At 40.4% G+C, this 20,104-nt stretch overlaps 1 long non-coding RNA gene across 1 annotated transcript; it reads left to right on the top strand.

Moving 5' to 3' along the window:
• Nucleotides 1–453: 453 nt before the first annotated feature.
• Nucleotides 454–18,450, top strand: LOC142408771 (uncharacterized). The gene is made up of 3 exons (XR_012775415.1): nucleotides 454–536; nucleotides 10,349–10,423; nucleotides 18,422–18,450. It is a non-coding gene; the product is annotated as an uncharacterized LOC142408771 (long non-coding RNA).
• The last annotated feature ends 1,654 nt before the right edge of the window (nucleotides 18,451–20,104 follow it).

Below are 20,104 nucleotides of genomic sequence, written 5' to 3'. Positions count from 1 at the left end.
GGACTTGTTAACCGTGCTGAGTCTTTGCTGAGTAGATTCACAAGTGACCGATGCTTGTCAGGCTCCCAGCAGAGTCGTTTTAGCTGAGGTATGGAGACTTCTACTTAAGAAACAACATATATTATAGATATTTTGCGTGTTTAATCTTCAGAAACAATTATAAAATGTAACAGCAACATTTGTCTGGGCTTCCTAATGGATGGCTAAATAAAATTGAATAAATTCTGTGAGTCTTGATAGGAAAGACTATAAGGAAAAAAGTGCTACTAGTTAAGATAAAAAATCAGTCCACGGTCATCAAGACATTAATGATCACTAAGGCTAAAATCGGAAATCAATGCACAGTCTCTTTCAGGAGTGTATCTAGCTACTTGAAATATTTATTTTTTATTTTCCTGCTTCCATCACAGCCTTTCACAATGCTGGGAAATGAACTAACATGGCAAAACTTTCAACCAAAATAGGAGGTCTGTGAACACCAGGGACAGACCTTTCTCAGTAGCTAGATGCAGAGCATGAAACTTTCTTCACAGCAGGTAACAGTGATTATTAACCTCACCATACTTAGAACTGATAAATACTTGCAATACTTGCAATAAATACAATCTTGCTTTGATTTAGCTTTTAATAGAAATAGTTGTTCACATGCAAAAATAAGAGCAACAAAAGACAGCTAGTAATTTCTACCAAAACAAGAAATGTTTGTATTTAGTTTCGAAGAGAGGAAAAGATTCTCATTGGTATTTGTATATAATTCTGACAATTAGATGCTGTGTCACTAATTATCTACCTTTATAAGATTTTGGAATAATTTTCTAATCTCTCCCCCATCCCACATCTTAATTAGCTCCTACTTCCTTGACATTGACTCTAACTGTAAGAACCAACTTAAGCTAGATGATAGTCAAATTTCAGACTGCTTCCTCCAGCAGCTTGTCATAAAGACCTGTAATAATGTCACATTTTACTGTATCTATCAACATTATGCAGATGTTAGCCATCAGGTACTAGCCATCTCTCCACACTGCCAAGTATCTTGCCACTAGTTCTAGGCAACATTTATAGAATACATTTTCTTCTGCTATCACAACATAATAAAGGGTTATGAGTGCAGACTTTCAAAATGAAATCTTCCAACATGAAAATTCTTGATAGACAATCCTGGGTGCTAAAAATTCATGAAATTTGAGATTAACAAACCTTCCACAAATGGTGAGCAAGGACGGTCATAATCCTGCAGCAATAAAGCTTGTTGATTTTCTTGTAGAAAACACACATGCCTCACTTTTAAAATGAGGCAGCCAGTAGTGACTGGTGGTGACAAAATACAGAGAGCTTTGAGGGGGTGCCTGCCAAATACATTTTTTTCCTATTGACATATCACTTTGAAATAAATGTTAGTTAAAAAAAAGTCACAGGTTTAAGGAAATGAGTTGCTGGGAGATGCTTAAATTACAATTAAAAAAAAAAAAAAGCCTCAGCAGCTGAAGGGCAGGGGAATTGCCTGCCCCCAGAATACCAATTTAGCATTATTGTGAGTGAACTGTGAAGGTCACTGGTGCAAGACAAGGCACTGAGCAAGTCGAGCAGGAAAGTTTTGCCTCCCAGTAATAAGGAAACCCAAATCAGACAGTAAGTGATTATGAAAGTGTTTTGTACACTCTAGAATCTGAACACATAATAAACCAAATGTGCAAGAACGGCTTCTGTACTTTCGGTATTAGTTGTATACTCTTAGATATGAATGTGAAAATGAGTCATCATACTTGAACATGTTTCCCCCTCTTAAAGCAATTTACATACATTGATAAAAGATGCCTATTTTTAATAGCAGAAATGCATATAAATTCTTTTTTCTATAGGTGGCAATTCCCCCATGTGAGCTGACGGTGCAGGTGGCTCTGCCGGGCCCTCCCGGGGGGCTGTGGCTGCTGGGAGCTTCGCCCTGACTTCTCCGTGCCCTTCCTTGCAGCATCTCCCCAGTGCAGCAGCATGGTGATGATGTTTATTCTTAGATGTGTTTAAGCTGTCATAGCTTCACACTGTGAGATTTAGTGATACGGCCCTCTTTGCAAAGGTGCTCAACAGTAGCTCAGCTAAGTAATGCCGTTTTCCCTCCGTAGTAACTTCAGCAGAATAGAAGTGCCTTAAGTGCAAATGCTGCATGGTGCGCAAGTCAAACAGTGATGCTCTTCCTGAAGTTAGCTGTCATTACAAGCTCCTTTTTTAACTTGAAACTTTGTAAGAAGACAGATGGAGGTTGCCTGGGAGGCTCTGTCACATTTTGGACAATATGTACATGCATATAGAAAGCCAGTTCCCAGTCACACTTAGTTTCCTGTGACTTTGATAGTAGTTCCAGTACTGAACTGCTGCGACCAAGATCAGATCCTGGCACCTAATGTGCATTGCACCAATGTTTGGAAGTCTGCCTTTGGTTTCAGTGTGGCTTTTACCATTTTACCCATTTCTTTGACTTTCCCTGATATCGTAGAGAGACTGATGCATAGCATGGGGTATAGCAGGCCATTGCTGAATGTCCTTAGTAGGGCAAGGGAATCCACTCTGCTGGTCACTGGCAAACCTTTCGGCAGAAGGTGTGTGGGGCATCCTGTGCCTGTGGGGCTCAGGTACATGTGAGAAGCTGGATTTCCACAAGTGTTCAGCATTAACAGCCAGGGCCAGATTTTCAAACAAGTTCAGCTGCTTGCAACTTTTCTTTTGCAACCAAAAAAAAAAAGCATCTGACTAAAATCACAATGGGAACTACATGTCGAGGGCTTTAGAGAGAATTGCCCACTTAGTGCCTCAGCGAGAGGTGAGCTCATCTGAAAATTCAACTCCAGATGTGGGGCTGAATACTTGAAAATTTAACCCGGATCTCCTTTGAAAATCTGGTTCTGTGTTAGAACATCTGTCACTGAAATGGTAATCAGACTATTATCCACGTACAATTTTACCATTTACATATTTTAATGACTCTTGACTCTTTCAGGCAACTTCGAGAATGTATTTTCTTCAAGTGCGATGGATAGGTTTTCAAAAGCAAACCCAGCTCAGATGTTAAAGCCTCTGTCTGTCCCGTAGACCGCCACAAACCGATCAGGTGCTGTTACCTGGGGCCCCCTCTTGGTTTGTGAATGGGATCGTGGAGGCGGGAGGGAGCCATGAGGGATGTCTCTGGCTGTGCCTGGCGGGGAAACCCCTGGGCTCCTGGGCTCCCGGCCAGAAGACTTGCCTGCCCCGCGGGGACCAGGGGCAGGGTGGCTGCCAGAGCCCCCAGGGGCCATCCTTGATTTCTCCAGGCTGCCTCGTGGGAAGATGCTGACACCCACTTGGGACAGGGAGGAGGCTACCTACCTCTTGAGTGACTGCGGAGGGAGCGGGAGATCAGCCTCACTTACTCGTCAGGTTTTCGTGAATCCCTCCCCTCCCCGCATGTGTCATCTGGCAGAATATCAGGCAACAAAGAGAATAAACTAGTTCCTGGAAACTCCTCCCTGTACATTTTCTCTGGATGGGGCCTTATATGCCAGGGGCAGGCTGAGCCTTGTGTTGGTAATAAATGAGGGAAGTCATCACATTGCCTTCCTGAGATACTTGCTGCAAACAACAGGCAGGATTGTCTTTTTTGTTACATTCTGCAAACTACTGACAAATCCAAAGGCATTTTGCTACATGAAGAAGATTTGCATACACGTGTTTATTTGTATAGTTGATGGCCTCCTTTGTTTGCACAAAACAAAATTTGCGTATACAAGTCATTCATTAAATGTACACCTTTATCCAAAACTGGCATGCAAATTGCAGCGTAGCAGGAGTTAGGGATAACAACATAACTTTTATTACTGGCCAGATCAGACATGGGCATGTCTAGCTCTCAGAGGCCAGCTTCTGTTTGCTGAGCTGACAGTTCAAAAGAGAGTCTTTTTATTTATAAACTGAAAAGAATATTACACATGGAAGTAAATGTAATATAAACATTAGGCAGCCTAATGCCATTTTTACAGTCACTTTTAACCACACTTTAGAGCAAATAATATGTCTTGCTTCTGCTTATCTATAAAATAAAAACAAAATGTGAACATATGCCAATTCTATAAGCTTCCTATTACCCTACTTAGTCGCTGTATTAACACTTCTTTAAGCATGCCATTTCATTCATTTTATGTTTATGGCTTCTTTCACAGTTTACGTTCAAGCCAACACCAAAATTCACATAAACGTTACTTTGTCTCATGTGTTCACATACATTTACCTGCGTTTGACCCTGACCTGCCAATCAGTGCACAAATCTCCACCTTAGCACTCGTGCGAAGCCCCATTGCCTCCAGTGGTGCTCTGTGCTGAGACATCAACGTCTCCTTGTGCCAAACGGGTCTCCAGGTTGAGGGGCAGAGCATGTGTGAGATGTAGCATCTCTTATTGTCAGTCCCGCTGTTGTCTGCTGTTGCTCTGACCTAGCCATGGCAACAGCCCATGCTCCAGCTTCAGTTTCCTTGGTTTAGGTGAAGCCTTTGCCATGGGTGCCTCCTGAGCAGTCAGCCCTCCTCAGTCCCGTGTTCCCAGAAAACTTCTGTTTTCTGCAGTCAGCAGCTGCATAACCACCCTGGAGAGGCTCAGGGCTGCAGCCCGCATCCCCTGCACCCCTTGACTCCGGCTCAGCGCTGTCTTCAAGCACTCACTGCAACTTCTGCTAAAGCATTGCCTTACACCCGCTTGCCCAGAGCTTGGCCCCTGCCTGCAGAAGTGCTCTGAAAAATACTGCAAGAGAGCAGGGGTATTTAAATATGACCTGTCTCTTCAGCATTTACTGGTGGCTAAATGAGCAACACCACCCATCCTGATCTGGCTTCTGTGAATCACGTTTGTAGGCACCACAGCTTTGGTGCCTTATTTAGGTGTTTGGGATTGTGGTAGCTGCCAAGGGACCTAACATCAGCGTTGCGTTAGAGCACCAAATCTCCTCTGTGACTTTAGCCTGAAACCTTTGTTTACCCTGCGCAACACAGCATATTTAAAAATGTGCTAGAACTTGCTATAAACAGGTTTATCAGTGTGCTTATTCAGCTTTCAACTGAAGAAAAACAAGATAAAAATAACTATACTTGTGTAGTACAACAGAAGACAATGGAAGATGATAATTGAAACGCAGCTCTATACGGGGAGTAAAAAAGCAAAAGGCATTTATAGACAGTCTTCAAAATGTATTAATAGTGAGCAGCTCATTAATTTCATGTTATCACAGGTCCAAATAGCTTAAAGCTAATATTCAGATTTGTACTGCTTTCTCTGAAGTGGTGTTATTATTCAATGACGGCTATTATTAGCAAACAAACCAACCCTGGTATTAGTCACAGAATCAGTGTATGGCTACTTTAGAAACAAAAGTCTGCCAGGTATACTGCCTGCAATAATAAGGATTTGTGCCATTTTTCCTTTGAGGCAGGGAGCCCTACCATTCACATTTTGTTTTGGTGTGACACAACCTGCCGCTTTGCCTGCTGTCTCCACCCGAGCAGCATTTACCATGTGGTTTGAATAATGTAACTTGCTCAGTTATGCTGACAGTATGTCAGAAAATATTGGAAAAACTGATGCCTTTTGATAGCACTTTATAGAGAGACCTGGCCAACACAGATACAGAGGTTGAGGCAATATTTTGAAGTTAATGAGACAGCGCAAGAGAAAAGAGTTACAGTTCAATTGCATTTTACGGGAGGAAACACACAGTTTGCTGGGTGGTTTGAAGGTTCCCCAGGGTCCTGCTAATACAAGATTTGCACAAATTATAACATTTCTATGAACTTCAACCTCTAGTTATTGATGAAGAGTTCAGACTTCAGAAAATAAATCAACACAAAGCTGAAGCCATTAAGTAAGCCATCAGCAAGCCACCAATTTTAAAGTAGTGCAGATTAGCATAGAGATTTTGGACTGAAAACTTGGTGGGGGTAAACATGTGAGGCAGGACTCACATTTCACCAAAACCTTGAAATTTCAGTACATGTGGATACAGTGGTAACGGATGCAGTAAAATCGGAGAGTAGAGACAGAAGGATGAGGCATAAAAATGATGTGACCAGCAAAGAGTTAGAGGCAAGACTCCATGCTGGCAGACACATATTGATCAAAAGAAAAATATCCATACTTCTTCTGGATGCAAATTTAGGGACAATTCAGATAGAAGGTGAAGTAGCAAAAACTAAGAAATTGCTTTTTGAGGAAAAGAAAGAGCCAAAGTGAGTATACCCAAGAGGAGAAGGAGAATTGCAAGGGAAGATAGAGCTGATATTGCAGTTGACTGACAAGTTCTTAGTCAACCATTTTTGGAAAAAAAAAAAAAAGTATTTTTCTAATTATGTTATATATTACCCTGTGCACGTTTTCCTAGAAAAGTTTATTTTAATAGCACTTCCTTAATTAAAAACATGCTCTGTCTTCTCCCAGCCAAAATGAAACACATTTTTTAGCAACTAATTATTCCTTTGAGGTGGAGTGAGTAGGAACGGGGAAAGTCCGTGAGGAGCGTGGCATGAGATAAAATACCTTTGCTGAATTTTTTTTCCTACGTTGTTGATTCTCTCTGGTCAAAAAAAAAAAAAAAAGTTAAGGGAAATATTTTCCTCAGTGAAGGAAGCAAAAGCTATTTTGAAATTTTAAGCCATGTTAGGACTTAAGGAAAGTTTTTAAGAAAAAAAAAAATGATGGAAGCTCTTCAAAGACAGTATTTGTTGTGTGTCAATCACACCGGTGAAGACAGACATGCTTCCAGAGTTACATATTTCCCCTGCTACGTACATGTGACTTTGTATATTATGTGCAGAGTGGGTATGAACCTTTTTATATCCATTTTTCATAGGTCTAAGTACACAGACTAGAGGAAAAGCAGAGGAGAATCAGACTCAAGAGTTATTAACACTTGTCGTTCTCATTTAGGTTAGTAAGCCAGTCCCGATGCATATATCCTATTGCTAAAACCATGTAATGGCAAAATAATTTCTGTTTGACTGGTGATGGAGAACACTACAATAACTTATTTATCTGCTCTGCACACGAGTGGGAAGCAAAGCGTCACTATCTGAAGCCATAAATGGTTCTCAGACTTCAGCAAATTTGGCACTCTGTTATGGTGCTTCAGTGACTCTTGCTGCTCAACGGCTACACAAATAGCCCGAATGCAAACACGTTACCTAATCAGGTATCTGTGTACTCAGAGATATCACAGCCTACAAATATATACTTTGATAAAGGAGAGTTCATGGTCCAGATATTCATTCCTATAGAAATGCATTAAATAAAGTTGAAAATTAAGAAATCAGCACATGACCATGCAGCATGTCAGCAAATTGCTGCCAAACAAATGTGGTCTTGAATATACAAAGATGATTGGACATGCATTTCTTCCCAAACAGGTCTCTCTTCATGCTTTGAAAGAGAAACAGCTCAAAGAGGGCAAAAAAAAGATATCCAAAGACATGCAAACAGCTTTTTACATGGGTAAAATGTTTGGGCTGATGTAGAAGTGCAGCAGAAATGATGAGGCCATGTACATTCTGGAGGGAAAAACCAACCAAACAAAGAAAAGACTCCAGAGGAATGAATGGAAATTTTACTGGGAGATCTGGTACTGAGAGCCACAGAGCAACTTCTGCTATTTTTCAAAGCTGTGTTTATGATACTTTCTGATGAATTAGTGGCCAGTCTGTCTTTATTAATCTTTTCCTATCTTCACCTGATATTTAAACAGAAATGGAGGCCTATATTATACCATTCTTTCAACAAATGTTTATACCAGCAGAAACGCACAGTCTCAGCACCTACTTTTGAATAACGGAATAGGCATCATGAATTTCCGTTCATCCTTAGATATCAATATTATTCACATTAGATTATTAAAGTGTCTCCTCCAGATAAGCAGACCTAGAGTATTAAAAAGGTGGAAGTTAAATACAAATATAAATAAAGAGGATGGCTGCATATAAGCATTCATTTCAAAGGTGAATCTTTTAAGAATTGTGGATCATGGGCATTTTATTGATACTCAAGAAACACAGAGATTATAAGAGAAACGGAAAAGCTATTCATATTGCATCCATTAGCGCATGCAATGTTGCAGCCATAACCAGGATTTGGGCAGTTCTATGGTTCCTGAATAACATGGCCACGGTACAGACAGCCTTTACCCAAACGCTGCATGTCAGAAAATGGCCACTGACAAAGTAATCTGAAGGAACTATTTCTCCCGCACCAGCCCGCAACGGGTGGCTGAAACAGTGTGCCTACTGCCCCAGTTTCCCTTTCTCAGCTCCCCATGAATATACAGAAATCTATGTGGCTATCCCTTTCCCGGACTGGTTTGTTGGACAACATAAAATAAGCATGAATAATGTATTTTTTTCCTTTCACACACTCAGAAAAATCCTTTCCCAGTTCATTGTAACTCATATTTCTTCTCTCTTGAATAGCAGTGAGCTGAAGAGCCCAAGACAGTGTATTTTTTTCCTTGTTGCTGCTTGGCTTTTCTCTGGACCCAGTAAATCCATTTACTCCTTTTCTGGGCTCAAAGGCTTCTTTGGCTTTTTTATCCGGGCTTCTGACTCCAAGATGTTTCGCCTCAGGGCCCCGGCCGAGGGTTTTCCGTGTTACACGACCCTTCACTTCCTCTTCTTTGCAACCAAAGGAATCGTCATTTCGGGAGAGTGACGCCAGTTTACAGTCTCACCCAACCTGGCATGAGCCGCAGCGAGGAGAGGGTGTGGGTCAGCTACCTCCAGTCTGCAGAGCTATCCCCGGGACGGTCCATTTGCAGAAGCTGCCAGCAGCCGCGAGCCAGGGATGCACCCCAAGGCGCTCAACGGCAAGGTGCTGAGCATCTCTCGAATGACGTGGCAGGTCTCGCCGCTGAAGCTCGGCTGGCGCACAGCGGTCCTCTCGACCTGCTGGGCACAGGTCTGCTCTCTCACAAAGAGAGCGTTGCAAAGCGGATCAAACGCTCGCAGCAATTCAGGGCCTAAATGTTGCTTTGGCCAATCTTTCACATGTTGCTGATAGAAAACTTATTCCAACTACATGATTGCAATCACGTGTCTGGGCATGCATCCGCGCTACGGATGCAGCTTACAGCAGCGTACCACGATCCCCCTAAAAGGCTCAGTGGATAAAAGGCACACCCACCGTCCTTCCTTGCTTTCCTGCCCGATTTGGCTGTTGCTTCTGAAGTCTTTGGTGCAAGTGAAGAAAAAGTCCTCTGATCATACTGCTCATACTCTTCTGACTTTTTTTTAGGATTCAGACTACTTTTATCTTTTGAAATGAAGGGTTGAATGTTGAATGGAAAATCGAAAGCATTTTATTTAAATTTAATAATTCCCAAATGTTACAATTTTAGAAGTTAGTACCCTGAGGATAAATTAGATGATTGCAAGCCTTGTTGATGTGTATGCGGGCTGATCTAATCAGACCATGGCATTAGATGAGTTGTAATGGAAAGAAAGAATCAATGTTAAATAGGTCCTACATTAATATACATTATCTTGTCTAAATATTTATTTTTCATAAAGTATTTGTGATACTATTGGGAAATTTTTAGATATGGAAGATTAAATATACTGGAGGCTAAAGTACTCTGTTAATGCACAAATTAAGGGCTTGATCCTGGAGGACTTAGTCTTGCTAGCTTCAGCAGGGACTCTTCCTATGAATAAGAAATGCATGAGAGTAAGCACAGAGTTTTAAAACACCATTATGAGAATACAGGCATCTTCTCTTTCCTGATCAGTTCCTGTTATACAGTGAAACAATAGCACTGTTCTTGTACAGAACAATTATTTTAACGCAATTCATTTTTACATGCATCTGTTTTATTTTCTAAACTACATGTGTGTTTTGGATTTGCCCTGTGACTACATATTCATATGAATGCATAGTAACTGGCCAAATGTACATTGTATTTACATTTTTGATACTGTGCAAAACGCCTTTCAGCTGGTTGATTTTACTAGACAGCATTATTTTGAAAGACCATTGTTGGATTCTGGCTAGATGCATGGAAATATTCTTGCTACAAATAATCTTTTCAGTGAAGTCCACTGTTCCTGCCAAACTGGCAAGTTAAGGGTGAGCCAGGCTCCAGCGCCTGGTACCGAAGGACATGCACGGAGAATCAGGGTACAGCAACCTTGTCTCACCAGGCATGGGGAGCTTCACCACCATGGCTCTTCCAGACTGAGTCAAGCAGTGCCTGGTGTTAGGCAGGGGCTGGGCCATGAGAGGGGAGCAGAGGTGCGGTGCCATGCTGCTGCTGTGCATGCTCCTGGAAAAGATGCCTTTTCTAATCTTGCTCCAGGTCTTCCCTCCCCTGTCCTCAGGGAGGACAAAAAATCTCTGCAGAGTGGAGACTAGAGCTGTCTTCAGCTGGGATGTAAGGCTGCATTTTATTTGCTTTTGCAACATGTTTCATATTTATGGTATTTCAAGTACAGCTGGTCAAAATGCCTAAAAATTTTGAATCTGCATTTTTACAACACAACTCTGGTTATTTTTCCCCATTTGCAGAAAAAGGGATTTTTATTTAAAGAACTATATTGGACAGCTTGGTCCAACTCTAAATGCAACAGTGTCCAGGTGGAGTTGCCATCATGGCAATATGTGTTTGTAGATATGTGTTTATAAGTAGCTACCTGACCAAGTGATATCGTATATTGCAGATCACAGAAGCTGCTCTTGTGTCTGAGCCCATAGTATGCTGGTGTCCCCTTTGCGAGACTCTCTGTCCTAAAATATCTGTATTTACTCTTGCTAGGAGATGGCAGTTCAGTAAGGCATTGATGCAGCAAGGCTCATTTGTGATTGATACAAAGGAGCTGTGAGAGTAGCAAGCCATGTAGATGGGCATGCCTGAAGTGAGGGAGAGACATACATTACGTGATCTTGATCAGTGATCCTATCTCAGATATATAGCATTTGCAACTACCTTTTCTTATAAAGGAGCACTTTCTTCTGTTATTCTAATTACAAGTCAATGGGAACTTCATGGTTCGCTTTCCTAAGGAAGGAAGAGGCTTTATGTAAGTGGCTTCATCTCAGATCAGTCTGTGGTCTTTCAAATGAAAAAAACACCTTCTTTTTTTAGGCAAACTCCTCACTTAAAATCAGTTGGAATATTTCTGGAAAGTAGAAGAAAGATGTTATTTTTGTGTGTTCACACATGAGTAACCTCAGAGTTGATACAAAATAAATGTAATTAGGCCCAGGCAAGTTCTGAAAGTATCATTAAGGTGATCTTTAAAGCCGAGCTAAACTCAAATCAAGCTCCATACTGACATTAAGACTTTACTAATGACTTTGGAAACATACCTGGTTTTAGATGCCAAAGTGGGGGTGCCTACCTATGCAAGGGCGGTGTTACAAGGCTCTGGGCAGATGAGCAGTTCTGGCTAATAACTTCACTATCTACACAGGAAGGGGGAGAGGGCAGGATCCATTTATATTTTCATTGATACAGGTGTTGCCTACTGTCAAATGACATTTCTTTAGACTTGCTGATAATTACCAGTTTATGTCTAATACCCACTAGATTGCATAATAATATTATTTTTGTATAACTAATTAAGGTTTAACAAGTGTCTATGATTTTTTAAAAGTTCTTATATGTATTTTACTCATTTACCCTTTTCAGCTGTCAGGGTCATATGCAAAGGCATGACGTAAATAATTGATCATAAGATCCTATTAATCTATTATTCATTCACTTAAGTGGGGCTTTACCGTAGTGATTTCCTGTGTTATGTTTATGGGAGGGGACCTCTCTTAGGTCTTATTGCAAACAGTCAAAAATATTTGAAGGACTCCCCTTAAAAAAATTTCTCAGATGTGCCACTGGTTCTTGGCTCTGCTTCTGGGGGGAAGGGAGTGCATGTAATAGCCAAAGTAAGCAATTCATTTCATATCCTCTTCTAAAAGGAGTAAGATTGTGTCAGCCCTTTTTGAGGAGCCCTTTTGAAATCCTTCACAATATTACACAGATGTTGTTTCCATACTTAATTCCTGTAAGCAGCAGGGAACTTAAAGAAATAAGAAAAAGGTCTTAATATATTTTCCAGATTCTATACTAATTTTTTTTTCTAAAAACCCTACGCAGAGGCAAATTCTTTGGTAGATATTTGAATATGCAAATCAGATGTTAAATTAAGTAAATTACGTAAATGTACTCTTATGCAAGTTATGTATGGTACCTGTGATCAGGACAATGCAGCGTGTCAACCAATGGGCGTATGTGGTTGCACATCATTTTAGCATCCTTAACTTTAGTGGTGCTAATCCTGCTTTCTCTTAGTGTAAATGTTATTCAGAAAGGCATGTACAGTGAGCCGGCATATTTGAAGGTGAACAGTGATTTAGCCCTTTACCTGTCTGGAAAATCCCTCAGCTCCTCTTGAAACAAAGGTGAAGTGACCTTTATTAGAAGCATGCTGTATTTTCTAAGCACAAAGTGACCAGTTAACTACCTCAGCTTTTTGGCACATACATGAATGAATTGACTTGCCTTTTGGATGGAATTCAAAAAATGACCAATGTCTGCTTCTGTCATTTTTATGCAAACCAAAGACCGGGGCAACATGCCATCCACAAGCCTCCAGCTTTGCCCTGGGCTTGGTACGTGAACTGGTGATTTAGTGGAAATAAGTGCAGCTACCTCTGAAGACTGAGCTCAGCCCCAGTTCAAGTCACTTCTCACTGAGCCTGGATTTGGACCAGGGCAGAGTTGCAGGGAAAAAAAGAAGCGATCAATCATATTTTCAGCATAAATGTTACTCGCATGCTTCTGGCGATTCTTTCATGCTAACACAGCCCTGCTGGCAGCTGTTGAGTTGCTCTTTGTAGTTTCACCCCCATAAATATGTTATCAAGATGGAGTTTTGGCTGCAGTCTCTCACAATACCTCCTTCAACTTGTACCTCCTGGGATGTGGGAGAATAAAACCCCAAACAAACATTAGAAAACCAGGAAACGCTCAGTTAACATCTCCCCGCAAACCACAGGGTTAGGGAGAGCGGCAGCGAGGCACCGCACTGCTCAGGTTTTCGTTTTCACTCACAGCCTCGGCTCTCCCTGGGTAGGGGTAAAAGCCACATGTTTCGGTCTTAGATGTCCTGAGAGTAGCTTACCAGCCGTAGGATCCTTCAGAAAAGCCTGTGTGTGCCATCAAGCTCCTGGCTGTGCAGCTGGAGACCAGGAGAGGCAGCTTGCTGTCTCCGGTGTGGCCAGGCAGTCAGCAGTGGTTGCTACTTGTGATAGACCGGCTGCAGAGAGCTGCTCAGAAAGCAGGGCATAGCCGGGCCAAGAAGTTAATGCATTTCTTTCTTTTTTTTTTTTTTTTTTCCTAATGGGGAAGGCATGAAGGGGAAAGACCTGAACAGGTAGGTTTCGGGGCAGTTTTTCATCCAACACTAGTTTGCTCCACTAAAACAAGCTAAAACCTGAGGGTTTTTTTGGGGAACAGTCTGCCAGCAAGGTCTTGCTCTTTTTGTCCTTGCTTCAAGCTCATGCAAATTTGTAGCAGAAACCATCTTGATCTTCCCTTTCTTTCTGCAGTCTGGTTAAAGTTGGGGTAAAGTGCACCGCACGGAATAACGTATATTGAATACCAGTAGTCTGGAAATATCCCTAAAAGGGATATTTCCCTTTTTTTATTTATTTTTAGTTACTTTTAGTTATTTTGCTTATTTATTTAGTTTAGTTATTTTAGTTATTTAGTTTAGTTATTTTGCTGCTATTTTCCTGACACAAGGCAAAGACAAGACTGTGGTGAGCTTAACAACTGTAAAATAAAATGATGAGGCACTGCATACTATGTTTCTTCTCCAGCTTATTGCCAGGGATAAGGGCTTTATGAGCATTTTCAGACAGACCAGCATGATGCTGCAGGAAGGCAATCTTATTTGGTGCCCACGCAGCCAAACTGGGGATTGCGAGGGGGCCCAGGGACTTTACCAGAAGCGAGGAGCAAGGCGGCAGTCAGGAAAGCTGGCTCTCAGCCTCCCGGTCAGAGCAGGGCACACGTCCACTGTCAAGGTTTCTGTAGTTTCAGACCCTGCTTCCAAAAGCCAGTCCAGCAGTCAGGGCAGGGCTGAAGTCAGTCACATCCTGGTACTGCGGGAAAGGCAAATCGGGGGGAAGATACAATTTCCATCCTGTGCCTGCTACGGGGGGGTGATGGCAAAATGGTATGAATCTGTGAAAATGCTTGGGTCTAATGCCAGTAATGCTGGAAAAGCTCAGACAAACCATTCTTCAAGCAGAGGCAAATGAACGTGCAGATTAGCAACTGAAAGAAGAGCAAGCACAAAAATGTTCTTCCTGGCAGGCACATCCGCAGTATAAACACTGACCTCCCACAGGAAGAAAATAAGAATGTAGTATGTTCTTCTATCTGCGAAAAGTGGCGTATTCTGGTTCTAAGTAGTGGTTACATTTTTAAGCACTTAACATATTTCTGCCATTTCACAGTTGCTTGTACCCAGATCTCTGCTGATGGCTTTTGGGGAAAAACATCAGAGATGCATTTCTCTGGAATATGATCATGTTCCTGCAAGGTGCTTTGCCGTCGACTACAGGAGGAACAGGACTTCAGTGCTGTTTTGTGTTTGGCTTATCTTCATCCATTTTAAAATGAAAGCCATTGTGGCTTTTTGCACTTTGTGAATGGGAAAACATAATCACTTCCTTTCAAAATTATGGAAGAAAACATATTCTGCCTTTAAGACACTGAAAAGAAAACTCCTAGTGTAAGATATTGATTTCTATTGTTGTGTGAATCCAGAGAAAAAGCATTTAAATCCGTATTTGGATTACAATATCAGTCACAGTATAAAAAGAGAAACTTCATAGAAGTCCAGCTGTGTTATTTTGGAGTAAAATTGCAGTAAGTCATACGAGAATCAAGTTTGATGGAGTATAAGTAACTGTTTACCACCCTTGTTTACTGCGTTAGCAACACATGAGTCAGATCTGTACTGATTATTCAACTTCTCACATTGATCAGCCCTTCTTCCTTTAAAATTTCTTAGAAAAAAATACTAAAAGCTTAGTTCCAATTCCAATAGTGTGATGTGAGGCGTGGCTGAAAATTTTAAACTGTGCTTGGTGTCACAGATATTCATATCTCTGACTGAAAAGCTAATGATAATTTATTCTGTTTCACAGAGAAGAACTCTATGACCCCAAATTATTTTGGTTTTGTACCTGTTCTTCCTTTAGAGAATGCATTTCAAAACCAAGAATAATAATACTCCTACGTTATCTGAGTGTGTTTCAGGTCTGTGATTTGGTATTACGGCTTTGTGTCTCAGTCAAGTAGACTGTATTCCGACTGCTGTAGACGAGAAAGAGTGCTTAGGAGTTAGGAGCTGTTAGACAGCTACAACAGCGGTCCATTGCCATAAAAGCTCTCAAGTCTTACTGACTTAACTGGAGCCAGAAACAGGGTACTGTACCAAAATTGTACTATATACACAAATACAGGATAAGTCTTTTGTTCAATCACATACTAATTATTAGAATGCAAAATAAAGAAAAAATTCACACAAGTTTTGGTGACGAAATTTTAGAGAGGAAATGCTTCATTACAGATACACAGAAATTTGTATTGATATTTTGTTATACTTTCTGAAGAAGCAACAACTTCTGTACAAACTGACAATTAACACATTGCAAAGGAATTAGCATAATGACCTCAACTTAAGACACCTAAGTGGCCATGGATCAGGCCCTCTTACCAGGGAAGATGGATTCTCATTATAACAGACCGTGTGGTCCTTTCAAAGTGGTGAAACATTACTGATGCAATGTGGGATGTAACCTTACTGCAGCTGGAACTTACTTTTGTGGAGACAGCCCATGTAAGCCACTAAGAAAGAGACAATCCAATTTATATAGCTTATTGGTTCATAAGTAGAGTCTAAAGTATGTAAAGCTGGGTTTTCATATGCATTAGGGATTTTTTTCTTTCATGTGATTGCATTCATGAAAATATTTAGTCTGAAATATATATACAGGCATATCTAATATTTTAGGAATCTTTTGGATCATCTCACATGATCTTGGCTGTTTGCAGCTGAACTGAAATTGCCAAAAAGCTGTCTGAGCTTGATACGGCTTGGAAAGAAACTGACCCTTTAGTAAAGTCAGCAATTCAGAAATAGATAACTTTTTTCTCTGTTCTATGATTTTTCTTTGACAAAATATGAATTGAAAAGCCATACAAAAGTTAGAGCTAAGAAGAAATAGACAGTAAAATTAAGCCCCAAACTTAAAATGCTGCAGAACTTAATCAGGTTTGACATTCTCACTATCGGGTGATTAAAACATTTTACAGAGTAGCGTGCTTGAGATCTGTATACATGTACATGAGGTTAAGCCGTGGCATGTGTATAAAAAAAGCTTGTAGAAAAATGTCTATTTCTGTTAAACTTTACAACAATTTTATCTGAGGACATGCATTTCTGTCTGCTCTGTGTTCTAATTTTTTTCTAGAAAATATATTTATGGGTTATAAAACTACTAGTATATACTAACAGAGAATCCAGTCCGTTTATGGTAGAATTGCCAGGCGAATGATACGTTTCAGTTCCACTGTAAACCGGCTTGATGGAGCAGTAATTGCTTGCATCAGTTAAGAACTTGGATTTATATATTTTATGGTATATTAAGATGGTGACTACAGCTGTGCAACTTAAAATTAAATCCTCCATCATATGAAATCTGCCTGGTCTTTTCTGTGCTTACTGTTATCTAAACCTAAACCATAATTACCAAGGATTTCATGTCATTCAGGCCCCATGTGAGCAAATCTTGGCTCAAATAATTTTCATATTTTATATATTTCATGTATTCGTATTTCATATTTACCATTTAGCTTTGAAAGCTCTCAGAACTAGAAGCTACATGGCTTGTCAGGCAAGGAAAATCAGTGGTAGAGATTCCTTCAGCTATAAGGAACTGAGAGAGTTGTTCTGCTCATCTCGGGATTTTTCCAGCCAACCGTAAAAAACTAGAGGCAGATCCTTCGTGTTGCTAATGGTGGATCGTGTGCCCCATGTTGCCTCCCAAGTGGCGGCTTTTGGTCTGTCAGGGGCACAGCACGTTGCCTCAGCAGTCAGAAAGGGGCTTTCTTCCTGCTCTATCCTGAAATTGTGATCCAGAGCAAAGCAAGAGAGGGACGCTCCGTGCAGCCCTCATAGCTGAAAAAACTTGGTCATAGCCTAAGCAGGCTGGCTGGGAGGCTGCCCCTTGGCCGAGACACCCCTTCGTCTCCGTACCCCTTTCATAACTGTATCAGGCTAACCGGTATCTGAACAGAAATCAGAGTACAGCTCAGCCCATATCTCACACCATCCTGCTTCCTGATTTCCCTCCATTACACACAAGTTCCTTAGCAGGAGAATGGACTACTTTCCGATTTTGTCGCATCTGACCAAAATTTAAAATCGTGCACTGCTAGTGTATGTGGTTGCAAGCATCCAACAACCCAAATTCAATCTAAACTAGTTTTGATCTTGCAGATCACACACATTCCTCTCTTGAATGGATGAGGGTACCTGTTTGGAATGAATTTCTGGTGCCGGCACCTATATTTCCAAATTAAAAATTCATTTCCCATATATATTCTCTAATATTTGCTTAAAATTTGCTGTTCCCACAAACGTTCTTGCCAGCAAATGCAATAGCTAGAACATGCACAGTAAGCAAACACAAAGAGGGCATTGAAACAGTTGAAGAGAATATGTTTATAAAGTGAAATGAATATTCATTGGAAACTTTTTTAACAGTACTCACCAGTTCTATATTGGAATACTGTGTAAAGTTTACACTCCATATAAAGAGTTACACTGTTCCCTTGTGAAATCCGTCTTCTCCACTACCTCCATATTGGATATTTGCATTTTTAGAAATACCATCTGCCAAACCCCACACAGACTGCAAGTGATTTCCTGGTTATATATTTTGGATATTCTGTGGTTAGAAAACTATGGAGCCATATTACATGTCCTATCCTCCAGAACATCTGTGAGACTAAAACCACATGAATGTAAGCAAGTCAGCATGATAAAAATGATGGAGAATTTCAGTTATATTGTATAGGCATGCTTGTAAAATTTTTTCAATTTTATAAATTTATCTCTCTGTATGTGCTACTTTCTTCTTGTCTGTACGAATAGCTTTTATTATTTTCTTGCATTGGATCAAACCAGCTTCAAAACTTTTCTCCCCTGACAATCTGCACTGTCTATTTTCCGTCCCCACCCCAGGCCTTTTTGGCAGCATCCATCTAGGAAGGCACCTGCAATGTAGGAGCTGGGCTATTCATTAGCCAAAAATTGGTTTGACTTTCATTTCTTCTGTGTTTTCTTGTCTCCAGATGCAAATAAGAAATGGAAGGCATACAGGTGATTGAAACTCAGCTTTTGGTAGACCTGGTTTACTATGAAAGGTGATCCTCCGTGACATTTAAACACATTCTCTTTAACCAGAACATTTGCCTTAATGTGAACTGGATCAGCAGCTGAATGGTGTCTGCAGGGAGCTAGTGGGATATCCACGATGCTTCAGGTTTGGCAAAACCTGAGACTAACTTTCATGCCAAGCCATTTCCTCCCTGAAAAATGGGGATCTTGGACCTAGTTTCAGTTCTGTCGTGGCATTGCCAAGGTATTCTTGACATGTACTTCACTTGTCAAACATTTTGTGCTTCAACTTCCTCATTTATGAGTTGTGGATAATATTTATATCCATCTCGCAAAACTGCTGGGCTCAGTCATCTCTTATTTCTCAGGCACTTTTGGAGAAACAGTTGTTATGCTGCTATGTCAGTGGATCATGTTATTCACTCTTTTGAAGCTGACAAATTGGTAAGACAATTGAAAAAACGAAAAAATTAAGTGTGTGCAGGAAACCCCATCCTGCTGCATAACTTAGAGCAAAATCACTATAAAAATCAAATGGATATACGTCTGCTTAAAGACTGAAGGAGTAATCCAGGGAGAGTAGCAAAATGGCTAAATATTAAGTATGGGTTTTTGGTTCTCTCATTTGCTTCTGGGAGCATTTTGGAAAAATGCCATTGAGAGGCAGATCACAGAGACTTTACAGAAGGCTGTTATAATTCATCATAACAAAGGATCTGCACCTACAAACATGAATATTAGCCATTTTACTAATGTGATGAGTCTCTCTGGAATTTATGGTGCTTTTACTGGGGCCTTAAGCTATAATTTTGTCATGACTAGTTTGTATGATCAAGCCTCTGACCACAGAATTGTTCATAAAGCCATTGATTGCCATTGTGGTATCTTTCTGCTTCATTAAAACTTTTCCAGAGAAGTTGCCTTGTTTAGGGCTTTTTTTGTATTTTACTATCGTATGTATATGTTGATATGTATAAGAGAGAGAGTGAAAGAGATTCAGGGTTTTTCACTTATATATATGTAATGGTTATATATACATTTACGTACTAGCTTTTTAACTATCATATCCTTAATTTCTGTGGGAAAAATGACTGTTTATTATAGACATAGTTTAACTGTAAAAGGAACGGTAACAGTCTGCATAACTGGATTTCTATTAAATGTATTTGGTATTTGAAAGATGTTTAATACAAACTGTATTTATGCATATTTTATATTCATATGTGCGTATGCGTCTATACATACATTTAAATATATAAACCCAACTGCTTGCAATGGGAGTGCTATAACAAAGAAAGTGAAGGTTAGTTTAGCTAAGAAAGGAAGTACCTATATTTTGATAGAAATTAAAAAAAAAATCTATTAGTTTGTTACCCTTATCAAATAGAAGTGTGTGAAATATGGCCCTACTGAAGTCCATGGCAAAGCTCCCACTGTCTTCAAAGGGGTCTGGATTTCACCCGGTGTGTTTTCTCAAAGAGAGCTGCCAGTAACATCTGCCAGCTGGAGATCCAGTTAGATGTGGGTTAAGACAAAAGAAATGCATATCAGCATTTCATTGCATGACAAAGGATGGAGGCTTTGAAAGTCTGCTGTGGTAGATTAGCACATAAAGTGCACTTTTTCCTTTAAAATAA

This window comes from Mycteria americana, chromosome 4, assembly GCF_035582795.1.
Source record: "Mycteria americana isolate JAX WOST 10 ecotype Jacksonville Zoo and Gardens chromosome 4, USCA_MyAme_1.0, whole genome shotgun sequence".
NCBI lineage: Eukaryota > Metazoa > Chordata > Aves > Ciconiiformes > Ciconiidae > Mycteria > Mycteria americana.
Note: the sequence above shows the minus strand (reverse complement) of the source record. Positions and strands in the feature narration are given on the sequence as shown.